This window comes from Zingiber officinale, chromosome 11A, assembly GCF_018446385.1.
Source record: "Zingiber officinale cultivar Zhangliang chromosome 11A, Zo_v1.1, whole genome shotgun sequence".
Classification (NCBI taxonomy): Eukaryota; Viridiplantae; Streptophyta; class Magnoliopsida; order Zingiberales; family Zingiberaceae; genus Zingiber; species Zingiber officinale.
In genome coordinates, this window is record NC_056006.1 from 84,734,135 (window position 1) to 84,752,615 (window position 18,481).

Below are 18,481 nucleotides of genomic sequence, written 5' to 3' on the forward strand. Positions count from 1 at the left end.
TCTCTAGTTAATCCAGCGTAAATTCGCTAGCTAGAATTTCTAACATCTAAGGAGTTCATTAATGCAACAATGAGGAGCATCTTGCAAACAGAGGAACTCTTGAATTAATCCTTTTTCTTCTCATCCAATTTCAATTGAAATGCATGATTAAATCAGTAGGTAGAAACTAATATATATATATATATATAAATTTGATCTTTGTTGATTGTATGACACAAAAGAATAGATCGCAAGGAGTCAATTGATGAACTCCATACCGTGCATGCAGCAAGAAGTTAATTAATATTAATTAATTGTTGGTGTAATGGTTGAAGAGATCCCAATAAGCCGCCGGAGAAGGAACCATATCCCGGTGTTGGAAAAGAATAGATTGTTGGTGTCAGGACTCGCCACAAGTTGAATCGACGGCGGCAGCAGCGGAAGCTGCGGCGGCGGCGTAAACAGAGCCGTCGGAGTAAACATCCCCGGGGATATCCACGGCAGGGACGCAGGCCCCGGCGACAGGATCCCTCCTCCTCCTAGTCTCCGCTCTTCCGGCGAACGAATGATTTCCACCACCACGTCGTCGACTACTTCGCGATTTAATATTCGTGCAGAAGCAGAAGCGGAGGGGGAGGAGGTGGCGGTCTTCTCGAAGGCGGCCAAGCGGGCGGCTGGAGAGAATTGAGCCGATCCCCTGTTGCCGTGGGGGTTACCGGCGGTGGCACCGCCGGCGAGAGAAGACGACGACGAGGCCGCGGCTGCTGCATGGACGCTGGTGAGGCTCTGCACGACGGCCATGAAGTCGGCGGGGGTGGTGTGGATGACCTTGGGCGAGACGGCGTAGATGATGACGGGCTGCGGTACTGCTGCGGCGGCGGCGGCGCCGCCGCCGGGGGCTTCCTGATCTTGCGGGACTCCTTCCTCACAGTGAGAGGCGCCGGCCGAGGGCCGTGCAGCTCTCGCGGCCGTGCTAATTGTTGCCCGGCCCCAGCGCTGGTCCCGGAATTATCCATGGCGGAAAGAATTATTTCTACTTTGGAGAAAAGAAAAAGAGAGTGAATCTAACAAAACCCAAATGGATTCGGAGAAAATCTAGAGGAGAATATATTGGCGTGCACAAAATTTGGATTGCGCAAGTTTTCATTTAACTCCCACAAGTTTAGAATATCAAAATAATGACCTCCAAACTCCTATAGATACGGTAGACAAGTGAATCCATCTCGGATTGCGCTCTTTGGATCCGAATCTAACATTTTCAGAACGCTAGCCAGATTAAATAACTATTTTAGTAATTTAAGCATATGTATAAATTGTGGAAGCAAAATGAAAATTTGCATATGGAGCGAGTAACGAAGGAAAAGGATGGCAGAGAAGGAAAAGTTCAAGCCGTAGTCTTAGCGTTGTAATTTCGTTGTCTGTGAATTCACGTAGTGGAATCGTCATTGATTACAATTAATTCTCATTGATTTATAGTTGGTCGAATGTTTTCTTGAATATAATATTCATCGAGCTCTCTATATCAATAAAAATTTGATGAATAGTTTAATTAATTATTACCACTCGGATGATCATAACGTCATCGTGAGGAATCTCCACTCCCTCTAAGTATCAGGAGCCAGGGGTGGACCGACTGTGGGGCTAAGGGAGGCTTCAGCCAACTTGGCTGTCGTCCACTAGACATCACCGGACGACAAGAAATTTTCCGCACAGAGGAAGAGATGAGGAGGTTTCAGCCTCCCCCACCTGGATGGTTGGACGCCGGCGTGCCACCCACTGCCATTGCTGGACGGCGGTGTAGCCAGTGCAGACATGCAGTGCGCTGCCACTGCCGGAGAAGACGAAGACACGAAGCGTGTTTTTTTTTTCTATTTTCTTACCAATTCTAATTAAAGCAGAGTGGGCCCAAAGTCAAATAAATAAAATAATAAAAAATCAAAAAACATTAAATCGGACTGTAACTTTGTAAAGTGTAAATATGTTTTTTTATTCTTTGGCCCCAATCCATTGTTGCAATGCTGCTGCTTCGCGTTTCACAGACAGCAGAAACCTCAAACCCTAACTCCCTGACTTCTTAAGTTCTTCCTCCTCTCCGGCTCTCCCACAAGCCACAGTCCCACTCCCACTCAACTCTCCTCCAACTCCAAGGCTCTACAGTCCAAGGAGCAAGGCTCCAAGCCTCCAACTCGCGGTCTCTCTCGCGAACAGCCAGGCAGCAACTGCAAGCGTCAGGCGACGACATCGACAGTAGCCTGAACTCTAAAGTCTCCATTCTCCAACCAGCAACCTACAAGGTTGCAACCGAGTCTCTAAGACTCTAACTCTAAGGCTCCAAGCTCCAACATCATTTCTTCATAAGGTTAGAACTTAGATTTGCTATGTTTTAAATTTTTATTATTATTTGATTTTTTTTTGGGAAATGTACAGTCTACAGAATATCATATTACAATTTACCATTGTAATTTATTTTTCTATTAGATTGGTAGTTTTCTATTATTATTTATTCTATTTTTTTTTGTAAAATATATAGAATTACATTTGTAGTTTAGACTGTTTAGTTTTCCATGAGTATTCTATTAGATTGGTAGAATAGTAGTGGTACGGTACTGTGGTAATTTATTAAAGTTTTAGTTCAACATATATTTTTCCATTACATTTGTAGTTGTCCATTACATAATTTATTTTTAGTTATTTATTTGTGTAGGATATGGAGAGATTTTTTAAACGAACTCGTAGTTCCGGCTCTAGCTCCTCTAATGAGCTGAATGTTATTGAATAAGTAGAATTTGGATGATATTGTTAGTGATCCGGGATTACGAAAACCAATTGAAGAATTTGATATTACTATTCGAGATCAAGCTCGAAGAGAGTATGCGCTCTGAGAACCTTGTCAACCAAATGGTCATGTGTATCCGAAAATAACTTTTCGTAATCAAGAAAGAAGTTTTCAAGGAACTTGGTATAAAAAATATACATGGCCAGAGTATAGCGTATCAAAAGATGCTGCATTTTGTTTTTGGTGTTATCTTTTCAAACATTTAAATAAACAAAATGTAGATAATGCCTTTATAAAAGATGGATACAACAATTGGAAAAGGACATTAGAAAGATTCAATCGTCATATGGGGACTGTGAATAGTTGTCACAATGAAACTAGAATACAATTTGAGGTTTTTCAAGATCAAAGGCATAGTGTGGGGAATATTTTACGAGTACATAGTCGCGATATGGAAATTGATTATCAGACTCGTTTAACAGCAATGTTGGATGTGACACGCTTTCTATTGAAGCAAGGGTTGTCCTTTCGTGGACACGATGAGTCAACTAGTTCTTCAAATAGAGGTAATTTTCTTGAGTCACTTGAATGGTATAGTCAACGAAATGAAGAGGTTTGTAAAGTTATAAAACAAAATGCTCCTGCAAACAATCAATTGACTTCCCTAAAAATTCAAAAGGATTTAACATGCGCTTGTGCTTCAGAGATCACACTTACTATAATCAATGATATTGGAGATAAATTCTTTTCTTTGATGGTTGATGAGGCTCGGGACAGTTCAGTGAAGGAGCATATGGGAGTTGTTTTGAGGTATGTGAATCAAAAAGGATGTGTGATTGAACGATTTCTTGTAGTTGTGCATGTGCCTGACACTAGTTCTCATTCTTTGAAAATGGCTATTGATGCTTTATTTGTGCAACATGATTTATCATTATCTAGATTGAGAGGTCAAGGATATGATGGAGCTTCAAATATGCGTGGTGAGTTCAATGGATTGAAATATCTGATACTACAAGAAAATCCATTTGCAATGTATGTTCACTGTTTCTCTCACCAGCTCCAATTAGTTCTTGTTGTTGTTGTTCATGACAATTTTACTGTGAGTGAATTTTTTGGGTATATCACTATGATTGAGAATATATCTGGAGCATCTTGTAAGAGGAGAGATCAACTTAGAAAAATTCAACATGATAAAATAATTGTTGAATTGGAAAGTGGAGAAATGACTAATGGAAAAGGAAAAAAAAATCAAGAAACTAGTTTAGAAAGACTTGGAGATACTCGTTGGGGATCACACTACTTAACATTACTTCGTTTATGTTCTATGTGGTCTTCAGTGAGAAGTGTTAGGAAATGTACATGATGACGCCTCTTATTCTGCGAATAAAGGTGTTGTCGCAGGTTTAATTGAGAAGATGGAAAGTTATCAATTTGTTTTTGTGTTACATTTGATGAAGTATATATTGGGAATTACAAATGAGTTATCACTTTCCCTACAACAAGGGGATCAAAATATTGTTCAAGCCATGTCCTTGGTTAGAAGTGTGAAATGTCGACTACAAGACTTCAGGGAAGATGGATGGCAGATAATTTTGAAACAAGTTAACACATTTTGTGAATTAAATATGATTCCAATACTTGATATGGAGGGCAACATGCTAACTCGTGGTCATGGTAAGCGTAGAAGGCAACTCATCACCAATTTTCATCATTATCGTGTGGAGATTTTTTGTCAGGTATTATTTCTAAAAATCTTTTTTTTTGTTAAAGAGATTTCATTGATTATTAATGTTATCATGGTTGCAAATTTGAATGTTAGGTTGTTGATTTAATTATACAAGAGATGAATAATCAATTTTCAAAAGTTAGTACGAAATTGCTTGGTTGCATATCATGTCTTCATCCAAAAAATTCTTTCTCTCAATTTGATGTTCACAAACTCATCCATCTTGCTGATTTTTATCCCGAGGACTTCTGTGGTACTGATTATTTATTTTTGGAACAACAACTTATGAGTTACTTTTATAATCTAAGGGATGATCCTTACTTTTCTTCAATTGATGACTTGGGAATTCTTGCTCAGACATTGGTTGAGACTGAAAAACATTTGGTGTTCCCATTGGTTTATCGTATGATAGAGTTGGCATTAGTTTTACCAGTTGTAACTGCTTTGGTTGAACGAGTTTTTTCTGCAATGAAAACTGTGAAGACTGATTTACGCAATAGAATGGGAGATGAATGGATGAATGACAGTCTAGCTGTATACATTGAAAAGGATATTTTTTTTTTCTGCAATTGAAAATGAGCAAATATTATAACATTTTCAACAAATGTAGTCTTATAGAATCCAATTGCCTCCTCTTGTACCGACTCGTCGACCGTCGCAGACTTCTGTACCAACCAGAAAATGAAGCTCACGTATGGAAGAAAGGTAGACTAATCTTTCCTAAACTTCTAGTTTTTTTTCTCTTACAAGTTAGATTAAATGTTCTCAATGTTAATTTATCAGGTTATGGAGAATTGGTCGAGTATTAAGTGGGACAAGGGAAAGGCTCTCGAGTTCTAGTCTCTTGGACTCTTGGTAAACTCTAACAATATCATTTCAATCACATATTGTAATTTGTAACTATTAGTATTGCAGCATGTTATATGGTTTAAATGAGATCCTAAGTGTTCAATAAGATCAATTAGTTGTGATTAACTTAATAGGATAAATGGCTAATAGCTTTTGCATGGAGAGTGTTTCATGTTGTTAGTCATCAAGTGGGTTGTAAAATGAGATGTAGACCTATTTCTTATTGCTTTTGTATTGACAGAAATATTTGCTATTAAAGTGTTCTTTGTTCATCGTTGATTCCTCAAAATTCTGAACCTCTTTTTTTTTACTCTGTTCTACACTATCTCTCATAAGAATTCCATGCATATTACGATTTATGTAAGTGACGTTGTTTATTTGGCTGCAGTTTCTGCAGCAACGTATATTATGCAAGAGTTGGAGCCTTGGAGGGATCAACACAGTAGAAATTAATAGGCTAGAGTCTAGAGCATAACTCCTTTGTCCGTTAGATTTCAAACTTCATGTGTATAGTTTCTGCAGTATCGTATATTATGTAAGAGTTGATGTAAAACTATAATTATTAAATATTTTTCTTTAGTCGTAAAAAAAAAAAATCTATACAATTCAGCCCCCCTGATTTTTTTTTCTGGTTCCGCCCCTGTCAGGGGCTGAAGCTTATTTCAGGTCCTTCGACCTTCTCCTTGTTGCACCCCACAACATGGATCTTCAATTGCCGAGCGTGCGATTTCCTCGCTCGATTGGAATCACTGTCGGTCGGCCCACCAGCAATCATTCCAATTTCTCCCCGAGCGGCATTGCTCCTATTTTCTTCCTCCTGAGATGAGGGTCTATTCCGCTCAGCAGAAGCTCAAGCGTGACTCGTGTTGTTCCTGTTGGATCGTGAAACGTCGATAGAGGGGGGGGGTGAATATCGATTCGAAAAACAACGTTAATAAGAGTTAAGCGCAGCGGAATAAAAACTTAGACAAATGAACACGGTGTTTTTACTTCGTTCGGAGCCTGTGACGACTCCTACTCGAAGGCCCGTATTCCGTGAGTACTTTCGTTGGGCAATCACTATCAATTCGAATATTACAGAGTTAAGTACAAGAATTGACAGATAAAGAAAATACCGACAATAGAATTAAAACAAAACCAGCACTGAGTCGGAGAGCTTTTCGTGGCGTCGCAAGAGCACAGAGCAGCATATCTTGGATTCTAAGTTCATATTGAAACTCTACCCTTGCCCCTTCTTTTATATGAAGCTCAAGGCGCCCCGGATCCCTTCCAGGCGCCCTGGTGAGACGTGGCAGGTCCAACCAGTAAGCTCCACGTGGCGACGTGCAATCGGGATAAAACTTGCCTCCCGGGCGTCCGGATCCCTTCCGGGCGCCCGGACCTCCGGGCGCCCGCACCTCCGGGCACCCGGATCCCCTCTGGGCGCCCGGACCACCTTTCTCCAGAACAGGTCCTTCTCCTGCAAGACAAGGTTAGTCCGAGGCAAGTATAATAAATTTCCTGCAAAACAAAGTGTTAGCACAGTTCATGAGTTTGACATGAAAAAGTATGACTTAGATTCCGTCTTTCCGAGACCGGAATCTAGTCACGATCTCGACTTAGATATCCAAAATGGATCTAAGCCGGATCGACGCCTAATGTTCCCTTCCCGGGAACGCATCCTCACAGTCACTCCCTTCCAGTGACTTACCTTTACTCACCTGCCAGACGTCCGGTCAGCCCTTCGGCCCGTCTGGACTTCTCGCCAGCTATCCGGTCAGCCCATCAACCTAGCTGGACTTCTCGCCAAGCGTCCGGTCAGCCCGTCGACCGGCTTGGACTTCTCGCCAGCTATCCGATCAGCCCGTCGACCTAGCTGGGCTTCGTGCCAGACATCCGGTCAGCCCGTCGACCTGTCTGGACTTCTCCTACACACTCGATCAGAGTGTTAGACAACAACAGACTAACTTAACCTGATTTGTCATTCATCAAAACCTAGGTTAAATCGTTAGTGCTAACCGCACCAACAGTTCCTTCACTGGGGTTGATTATGGAGCTGCTTAGACGCCCCTCTCTCTTCCTCCTTCCAGCATGACTGACGTCTATGATGCTGATCGAGTGATGGTGACCAATAACGATATTCGCATGGAGCCGATCGACTTGCAATCAGAGTCAGATCATAGCAGTCACGCGTGTTGTACGTCGTCAACTGATGGAAGGAGCATAATAGTGGCATCCATGCCTTGCCTTTTTATCCCTTGGGCGACTGGCTGCTACATGCTGCACGATATGTCTTTGGGTCCTGGTGTTGCTTGGCTCCTCCCGATTGAGGCCCCTTTGGGGGTTAATGGCTACTCAATGATCGCCGCTAGGGCATTGCTATGGGCTCGGTAAGCGCCTCATTTCTTTTGCCCACTTGTGCTTCCTCTACGTTTATGTATTCCGCGACCCTCCTAATTAAGCAGCTGGTCGAAATCCCTCAGCAGCTTCCGGATGAGTGATCGGAAGAACTCCCCTTCAATGAGACCATGGGCGAAGGCGTTCACCAATATTTCTGTAGAGATCGAGGGAATATCCATTGCCACCTAGTTGAAGCGTTGAATGTAGGCCCTCAGTGCCTCCCTGGGCCCTTTCTTCAAGGAGAACAGATTGACGCTTGTCTTCTGGTGACGGTGACTACTAGTGAAGTGGTGTAAAAATGTCGCTCATAAGTCCTTGAAGCTATGAATTGATCCATTCGGCAATCTCTTGAACCAACGTTGTGCTAATCTGGAGAGGGTGGTAAGGAAAACCTGACACTTCACCTCGTCGATGTACTGATAAAGTGTGATCGCGTTGTCAAATTTGGCCAAGTGATCGTCCTGATCGATAATTTCGTTGTATTCTCGGATCGCTAGCGGGGTGTAGTGTCTAGGCAAAGGGTCATCCAAAATCCCATGCGAGAATTGTTGATTGATCTGCTCAGGCGAATCATTGTCCCTTAGTGCATTCCCTTTTCATGCGTCCCAAACGGGTGCATCATCGGAGGAGACCCTCGGTCCTTGTCCGCTTGGCCTCGTTCCTCTGATGGAGTCCAGAACAACGATCGATAAAAGGGGATCAGTGCATTGGATGCCTCCCTATATGTGTTAGTCGGCTTCTTGTTCTATCCCCGAACGAATGCATGATCCACTCGGTCTCCACATCCTGCTTGATGCCTTGCCGCTGATGCTGCGCGCTTATGCACTTGGCACTTAGCCAGCGCTTGTTGTTGTTGTTGCTCCATTATCCTTGTCGTTCGGACTTGTATAAGCATATCGAGCTCCTCCTTTGTCAGCGTCACCGTGGTGAGTCATCCAGCATCCTTTATCTTCTCATTTCGGATGCAGGCTATGTTCCCACAAATGACTCCAAAATGATCCTATCAGGAAATGAGAAAGTGGAAAACTAGGATGTGGTTGCTGCGTTGACTAGATGTAGATCGCATCTCGCTCTATAAAACAAGCAACGTCAGTGCCGAGCTAGGGAAGGGATCCTCGGCATTGGCCTTCCGACGCTCAAGTCAGTCACCGGAACTGTAGAGGAAAGTGGAGCAACAGTAATGCAAACGTAAATAGTGAATAATGCATACCCCCGTCGGTGCTTGGACCCCCTTTATATAGAGCCCTGATGGGCGATGTGCACACTCCTTGAGGTATGGACACATTCTCCAATGTGTCCTATGAAAGGACCTATCAGGAAAGTACCTCTGACACCATACCTTAACAGGGCATGCATATCTCTGACAAGACAGTAAAAGCTTCCATCGTATGATCCGCCTATTAACCATGCCTCATGTCAGCAACACTATCTCCCAAAAGAATATCGAGAGATATAAGAATGGTCCCGCTGCTTGGTCGAGCGAGGTAGTCGCTCAGGCAGGATTCCTTCGCTCTGTCGGCCTCAGCTACTCTTCCTTGTAGCAACTAGGCGTAGTAGCTTGTCCCTCCCGATCGGACAACCTCTTCAGTCTCCTCAGCGTCCTGTCATTCCGCACTAAGCGCTGGCTGTCTTACCGTATTATCCTGAGCTGGACGGGTGGTCAGCTCGGACAAGTCTCTTACCGATCGGACACTGATTGCCCCGACTGGCTATTGTAGTCGACCTCCGCTCAAACACTGTAGGCGAGCCTTTTAACATCTTAGCATTGATCACTTTGACTTTGACCTCTATCTCAGTATTTGATCCACGCCTGAAAGTAGCTAACTCTGAAGCAACTGCGATCGGAACCATCGATGGTCGCTCGGCGGAAGGTCTACTATAGTTGCCGCTCCACTAGCAACCATCTGGCTGACTCCCCCTCTACTCCATAGCGCTTGCGTTCCCTCCTCGTCGTCGAGCAAATCCTCTTGGGATCCAACCGGCTGCAGGCCACGACTCTCCAGCTCGGTCACGACCGTAACATTGATCTCTGCATCCATGAGCTTATAATTGCCGGTCAAACGTGCTCGCAACATGATTCGAGCTGCACAAAAGGAGGAAAAATCAGTTAGATTCAAAGATTGGGAGAAGAAAGAGCATACCTAGGTTGGACGGAAGCTTCGTATGGATCGGGCTCAAACTGAACACATAGAGGACGCCCTCTAACAACAACTTATGAATGTGGTACTTCTGACCAGTCAAGCTTGAAGCTGCCTGGAGATAGTTCGATCGGCTTTTGTGCTTCCTGAGCTTCGGTGGGTTCGTCACTTTTAGCTGCCAGCTGGTCGAAAAATCTGGCCACTCGGGAAAGTGAACGAAGAAGTAGTGGTCTCTTCAATGTTTATTGGAGGATGACATTTTATCAAACAAGACCAAGCCCATTCAGGCGTGGAACATAAAGGTCTCCAGCTAAGATAATTTTGGATAATAAAAACAATGGAAGAGTCAAGAAGTCAAAGGGATGTCGTGCAAGTGAAACAAAATTACGACCCCGCATAGCAACCTAAAGGAGTTTGGGACTAACTGATTGAGAGAAATATGAAAATACTTGTAAATTGCAGAGAAGAATAAATGGAAAGGGAATCACAGACCGACGATGAACTGATCCTTAAAGAAACATAAAAAAACTTGGTGGTAGTTATGGGGCTGGTCAAAAGCAGAAGGAAGGGTAATTTGGTAGCCAGGGGGAATTCATAAGCGGATTTTAAACTCTCAACATCGTCCCCTTCGAACCTGGACTCGGTGGAAGTATACCAGAGTCCAGGGACAGGGACGGGGGGTTGCAAGCAACTGGCCGTCAAAAACAGACTTGACGAAGAACAATGAATAGATCTGAACAAGAAAAAGAGAGGGAGCTTACAGGAAAGATCGTCGGAGAAGAAGAGAATGTGAATCATCGCGGAGGAGCTCGAAGATGAAGGCACGTGAAATGATGAAGACGACGATGCACGCGAGGTTTATAAATGTTGTAGCCGATCAACCTGAAACATCCGATCCAGGGTTGCAAAAAATTAGGAGAAGATCCAGCCGTTGAATTCGAAAAGGCGCCTGTTACGTCGCCAGCGGATATCCACCTGTCACGTCATGTAGTGGCAAAAAGTGGGACACGTGGCATTCATCTAGTAGAAGGCATTAATGAGCTTAATTAAAAAGTATGACCGCATGCTTAATCATAATAATAATAGATTTGCACGATCTTCAAGAAATTTGGATGACGTCAGGGCGCTCGGCAGAGGAGGCACAAAGAAAGGAGAAAACTCTTCAAGTGTTGTCGCTCATCGTCCTGACCGGGCATAAACAAGGGGTTATCACACGACCCAACGATCAAGGCACAATCTACTTTGAAAGGCGTGGTCCGAGCGGCAGTCACAGATCTATCCTGCCGATGTGAAGCCGAACGACAAAGACGTGGAAGCCATCGAAGACTCTACTGGTCCAGTCAGTCAGACTTGCAGCCTCCTTCAAGTAGACTTAAAGGGGAGGTTTATAATGCGGTGATATAGGGAGGCCCACCTGGCATGGGGTCAAATGTTAAGGTGGAGGTCAAAGTCAAGGTGGTCAACACCCATGTGTCAAAGAGTCGAACAGAGGACAATTGCAATGGTCAGTCGGGTCAATCAGGACTCGACCAGCGGGAGACATGTCCGAGTGGACCACCCGTCTAGCTCAGGATGATACATAAGACAACCGACACTCAATACAGAGTAGCAAGACGTCAAGGGTGACTCGAGCTTGTCCAAATGGGGGAGGACATGTTCCTACACAATCACCGCATGAAAGAGCAACCGAGGTCGATAGAACGGAGAGCTCCTGACTAAGCGGCTACGCCACTCGGCCAAACAGCGGGACCTGACTGTGAACAGAGCAGAGTCCCGGCCAAGTGGCTATCTCGCTCGTCCAAGCGACAGGACCACTGTAGTATTTCTTAATATCCTTTTGGGCGGTAATGCCTCTGACACGAGGCATAGTCGACAAGTAGATCGTATGACGGAAGCTTCTACTGTCTTGTGAAGGATATGCATGCCCTGTTAAAATATGCTGTCAGAGGTACTTTTCTGACAAGTCCTTTCATAGGACATATTGGAGAGCATGCCCATGCTTTAAGAAGTGTGTAGTCGCCCGCCAAGGCTCTATATAAAGGGGGTCCATCACCGATGGAGGTACGCGTTATTACTGTTTGGTGCTAGTTCTACTATTGCTCCACCTCTTCTCCACTTCCAGTGACTGACTTAAGTGTCAGAGGGTCAACGTCGGGGACTCCTTCCCTGGCTCGGCACTGACGTTACTTGTTTTGCAGAGTGAAACAAGGTCTACAGTTGGTTAGTGAAGCAGCCGCATCCCATGTGTCGCGTAGCTCCTTGTGGGTGGAGAAATCTCACCATAACTCGCATAAGACCACACTAGATCACTTGAGCACTTAAAGACTCTAATTAGGGTTAACCACCACTAATTTCGTCAACGATGCCCAAACACCCTAAGCTCTATTAAATAGAGTTCGGGAGAAAAATACCAAGTTGTTTTCCCGCCATCAGTCAACTGGTAAAAATATCAATCGACTGGTTCTAAGTAGAATTTAACCGTGACAGACCAATGGTTCAATACCAGTTGACTGATGAAAACAGTAGTCGACTGATCCACATGGGTTGAGCAAACAGAGGCATTTTGTTCGCTACCAGTCGACTACTACAATAATTGCTACAGTAAAACCCTAAACCTAGGATTTTACCTTGAGTACAATCTCCCATGCACTCGTCTTTGCCCGCACAATTTAAACCTAGCCTTCTAGCCACCTCTATTAGTCTCGTGTCCCTCGAATGTCTCCTCATCCTTCATGTCTTGCCTTCTGGAGCTTTCATCGGCTTTGTTATTATTGTTGGGTCTTCCTTTGCCAAGAGGTTGTGCATCTAGGACTTTATCCGTTACCAAGTTACACTTGAACTTACGTTGCCAAGACTACATGCTTGGACTTATACGGCCAAGACTCACCCTTAGACTTTCCTCCTTTTCCAAGATCACACTTGGACTTTCCTTGTTGTACCTGCATCCTGCACACTCAATGTCACGCCTCAATTGCATCATGTCTAGGGTAGCAAACGAATCGAGCCAGCTCGCGAGTTTTTTTTAGCCGAATCGAAAAATATTCGATTCGTATTCGAATTTATCAAATTCGAGCCAAACTTGAACACGTTCAAACTTTTTTTCGAGCCGAACTCAAGCCCAAATTATATTCTTAAAGCCACTTGCGAGCCTTAATATTTATTAATATGAGTTAAATATATATTAAATAAATAAATTTTGAGCATTTTGAACCTATTTTCGAGCAATAATTTGAATAGTTCACCAACATATTCGAATATTTCAAGCTGAACTTGAATCCGAGCTCTAATTCGAACCAAACTCGAATCAAACATTTTGAATTTTTCGAGCTTCAAATCGAGCTTGAACTCAAATATACCTATTTCGAGCCGAATTCGAACCTTAAATTTTTCTGCATATTCGGCTCAATTCGATTAGTTTACACTCGTAATCATGCCCATTGCAATTTTATTAAAAAAAAATTGCATCATGTTATTAGGAAAACAACATAAAAAAATTATTTATATAAAATCAAACATATAATTATAAAATTAATTCTATTTTAACTTACATGTGTTGAACTAAAGGTCTAGAATCATCGTGATAATTAAACAAATGCTCTGCGTGATTTTTTTTATTTTTTTAAAAAATTTATTTAAAAAATACAACTAGTAATTAGTAACTAATATGATAAAATTAAGACTGTAATAAAATAAATCATCTTAAACTATAAATTATCCAACTAACTAGAAATTTTTTATATTTTTTATGTCATTCGCTTTCTTGAGTAGAATAGGATTTCCTTAGAATAGGATTTCCTCATCAACTTATAAACCTCTACATTATCACCACCATGAAACTCAAACACAAACTAATTAAACAATAATAATTAGTTCTATAATTTATTAAAAAAGAAATTATGACAAATAACTTAACTTTAAAAGTATTACTTGAATCCACTGAAAGTTGAATTCTATCTGATTTTGGGATTTTCACTTTTGTATGTAAATGGTAAGAAATTATACACCAATAATCCAAGTTCAGTAATAAATATATTACTTGTCGGGCCCCTTAGTCTACCATAAATTGATTTAAATGTCATCAAAAGTTTCTTTCCCTCTTGTCTCATTTGCTATACAATGCACATGTGAAAGCCCCTAGATGATTGGGATGATGCACTTGCATGACGATCTGTAAAAAACGGTAAAAAAAAAAAAAATCAATTCTTGGACCAGTTAAAATAATATACAAATATTAAATATTTAATCAAATTTAATTCAAGTGTAAACATACCTTGTAGTGAATATGTATGTTGAAATCATAGTTGATGAATTTGGATGATCGATACACGAAGGAATAACTAATGTGGTAATCACATTAGGTGTTGATTGTCAAAGTTCAACATCAATAGGAATATAGGTTTGCTCGGCTGATATTATTAAATTAGTTTATAAGCGAAGTGGTTTGGGTGACATCTGCATTAAAAAAAAGAATTAGTAGATTATTAATTTAAATAAAAAACTATAATATAGTAGATAGGTATAAACATATACACTTAACATTGTAGCCTTGATCCTATCCGAAAGTGGTAAAGGTGGTTGCTGGGAATGTAGCTCCACTATTGACCAAAGGAAGACTCTGTGATGTCTTGCGTAACACAGAGAGCCTTAGTGTTAGGTTAGGGAGGGGGTCTCCTGCATTGGCCCTCTGACGCTCAAGTCAGTGATCGAGTTGTGGAAAGGAATAGTGAAAACACTGTAGAAAAGTGTGTAGAAAAATATAACATCGCATGCCTCTGCTTGTAGATGGGGACCCCCATTTTTATAATGTCACTATTGTGTTTATGCATGCATTCTAAAGCACTCCTAAGAAAGGCTTGCCATAAAGTGACTTTAACACCTTTCCTGAAATGAGCCCGCAAATCTTTTTGACAATCTGGAAACATCAAAAGCTCGATCTATTTACAGGATATCCTCTGTCCTTTGTGGCACAAACTTCCAAAAGAGAGTACGAAGTCGTTGGGCCATGGGAGGCATAATTGGTTGACCACCATCACTCTGGAGGACTGCCCGCTTGGGCTTGTGGAACGCGATGAGTGACTCGGTCTTCACTCGACCTTTTCATTTGCATCAAGAGTGCGATATGTCCGATCGGTCTGTAGGTCCGATTGGTCGATCAGAAGGTTCGGTCGGCTGCGTTATCATTGCTTATTGCACCCTGATGTCCTAAGGCCCGATCGACCATCCAAGGTTCGATCAGTCTATCGAGGCTTGATCATCTATATGGCCTATTCGGGTGTGCCCCTATCTCGGTTGGTGACTCTAAAGGTTAACCACTCCTTGACTTTAACTATTTCATCAATCGCTCTTCTCGGCCATGACCTGTCTTTTGAGGGTCCATCTTTATCATCGTATCAAACCTCATGTGTCCACTCCACATTGTAGCCACGTGGGCTTGAGTAACATGCATCATTTGGCTCCTTGCTCAAGCAAGGAGCCACAGCCTCTTGCTTGAGCAATAGGTCAAGGGTCTGACATTCTGCTGGATGAACCACGTAGCGTCAAACATAAAAGACATGGTATAATGTTGGTCGAGTCTGTTGGAAAAAGAAATTATGGAGAAGAAAATAAAAGACTTATGGGAGAAGAATTCACTCTACGTGAAGAGGAGGAGAATAAAACAAACAAACTCAACCTGCTTTATTCATTGAAAAGAGATACATATTTATAGGCTTATTGGATAGCACTAATAATCTAGAGTTTTTTTTTTTTAAATTCTATCTCTACGAAACTCTTATCTTTATCATGACAACTCAACAATTTTATCCTATCACGAAGTCTAGTCAAACTTGCCACTTCATCCATTCTATCTCTATCACAAACTCTTATCAAGACCAACTTTTATCTCTAAAATATTAAAGTTTAATTCTCAACACCCCCTCTTAAACTTAATTTTGTGACTCCAAGTAGATTCCGCATCTTGATGAAATCTTCACACTTCAGTGGCTTGGTAAAAATATCAGCAACTTGACCTTGAGACTTTATGTATTTCACTTGCACCTCTTTTCTTATAATACACTCTATGATATAGTGAAAGTGTGTACCAATGTGCTTGCTTCTATCATGGAAGACTGGATTTTTTGCTAGTGCTATTGTAGACTTGTTATCAACTCGAATCTTGGTTGCCTCTTCTTGTGGTAAACTTAACTCATTCAACAAATTTCTGAGCCAAACAGCATGACAAACACATGAAGTCGCAGCTACATACTCCGCTTCATAAGTAGAAAGTGTGACAATAGGCTGTTTTTTCGATATCCAAGTGGAAGTTGTATCTCCCATAAAGAACACAAATCCTGTAGTGCTCTTTCTATCATCTATATCTCCACCCCAATCACTGTCGCTATATCCTTCAAGTTTGAAGTGGTTAGATGTTGAATAAAGTAATCCAAAATCTATCGTACCTTTGATATAGTGTAAAATTCTCTTGGCGATCTTAAGGTGGGTAGTAGTTGGATCCTCCATGTAGTGACTAACAAGTCCAACAGCATAAAGAATATCAGGCCTTGTGCACGTCAAGTATCGTAAACTTCCAACCAAACTCTTAAAAAATGTTGGATCAACTTTTTCTTCTTCATCATGCTTTGACAGCTTGACTCCATATTCTACTGGGGTATTTATAGACTTACTGTTATCCATCTTGAACTTCTTTAATATCTCTCTTGTATAACCTGCTTGTGAGATGAAGCTTCCATCTTCCCTTTGGTTCACCTCAATGCCCAGATAGTATACCATGAGCCCAATATCAGTCATCTCAAACTCTTTAGTCATTGCTTCTTTAAATTCTCCAAACATACTTAGATTGCTCCTGTGAAGATCAAGTCATCAACATATATGCATACAATCAAAACATCTTTATCCTTACTCTGAATGTATAATGCATGTTTATAATGACATTTGATGAAACCTTTCTCTTGCAGATGCTTGTCTATTCGGCTATTCCATGCCCTTGGTGCTTGCTTTAGCTCGTAGCGAGTCTTTTTCAATTTTAGAACTCTGTCTACTTGTCCTTTAACTTCATAACCTGATGGTTGCTGAATATAGACTTCTTCTTCAAGAACTCCATTTAAAAAGTAGATTTTACATCCATTTGATATATTTTCCACTTATTTTGAGCTGCTAAAGCAACGATTAGTCTAATAGTTTCTAATCGAGCAACGGGAGTGAATACTTCATCATAATCAATGTTAGATCTTTGATTATAGCCTTTTGCCACCAATCTTGCTTTATATCTTTCAACTTCTCCTTTGGCATTCTTCTTTATTTTGTACACCTACTTCACACCAATTGCCTTATGTCCTTTAGGAAGTGCAGTTAATTCCCATGTGTCATTCTTCTCTATCGCCTTGATTTCTTCATTCATCGCATCTTTCCACCTTTTTCTCTTTATAGCTTCTTGGAAATCTATAGGCTCGCAATCCGCAAAGAGACAAAATAGAGTAATATTATCTTGATTTTCAGTTACCTTATAAATGTCTCGTAAGCTTCTAAAGTGTGGTTCTCTCTCACTTGAATTCTCACTTGAAGTTAATGCAGATGAATTTTCTTGAGTACTTGATGTTGGTGTTACTAGTGGAGTAGTATGTTCCTCTCTTGTTTGCTCCACCCTTAGTTGCTTCACATCTTCTTCCTCAAATCACAGGAAGAAGTTGTAATCTTCATTTCGAGATTCCCAATTCCATTCTTCTTCTTCATTAAATATGACATCTCGGTTGATGATTGTCTTTCCAGTATTTGGATTGTATAGCTTATACCCTTTTGAGTTAGTATCATAACCAATAAAAATAAACTTCTTACTTTTATCATTCAATTTGCTTCTTGCTTTATCAAGCACATGAACGAGGGCTATACTTCCAAAAACTTTTAGATGAGAAATCCTAGGCTTCCTTCCGCTCCACACTTCTTGTGGTGTCTTGCCCCACACACTCCTTGTTGGTGATCAGTTGGATAAGTATACTGCACATGCAACCGCTTCTGCCCAAAGTTCCTTTGCTAGCCTCTTGCTTTTGAGAATGCTCCTTGTCATGTCAAGGATGGTTCGATTCTTTCTTTCTGCCACTCTATTTTGTTGAGGGGATCTTGGAACTGTCAGGGGTCATCGTATTCCATTGGCTTCACAAAATTCTTGAAATTCCTTTGAGGTAAATTCTCCTCCTCGATCAGAACGCATAGCATTGACCTCGAGACTGCTCTCCTTTTCTATGGTAGCTTTAAATTTCTTGAATATGCCAAAGACCTCCGATTTTTACTTCAAGAAGTATACCCAAGTTTTGCGAGAAAAGTCATCTATAAAAAGAATGAAATAATTACTCTTACCAAGTAAACTTGGCTTTATCGGACCGCAAACATCTGTATGTATAAGTTTAAGAGGTTTTTGAGCTCTTGAACTTGACTCCTTTGGAAAACTTCTTCTAAATTGCTTCCCACGTAAACATGCTTCACATACTTGATCAGGATGTTTGATGCAAGGTAGTCCTCTCACCATCTCTTTCTTTGAAAGCAGTTCTAGTCCTCCGAAATTGAGATGTCCAAATCGAAGATGTCATAGCCAAGTGATGTCTTTGTAACAAGCTTTGAGACAGTTGACAACATCATTTTGAA

General features: G+C 41.5%; 1 pseudogene; it reads right to left on the reverse strand.

The window, feature by feature from the left end:
• Positions 1–285: 285 nt before the first annotated feature.
• Positions 286–995, reverse strand: LOC122031528 (annotated as a pseudogene).
• Between the last annotated feature and the right edge of the window lie 17,486 nt (positions 996–18,481).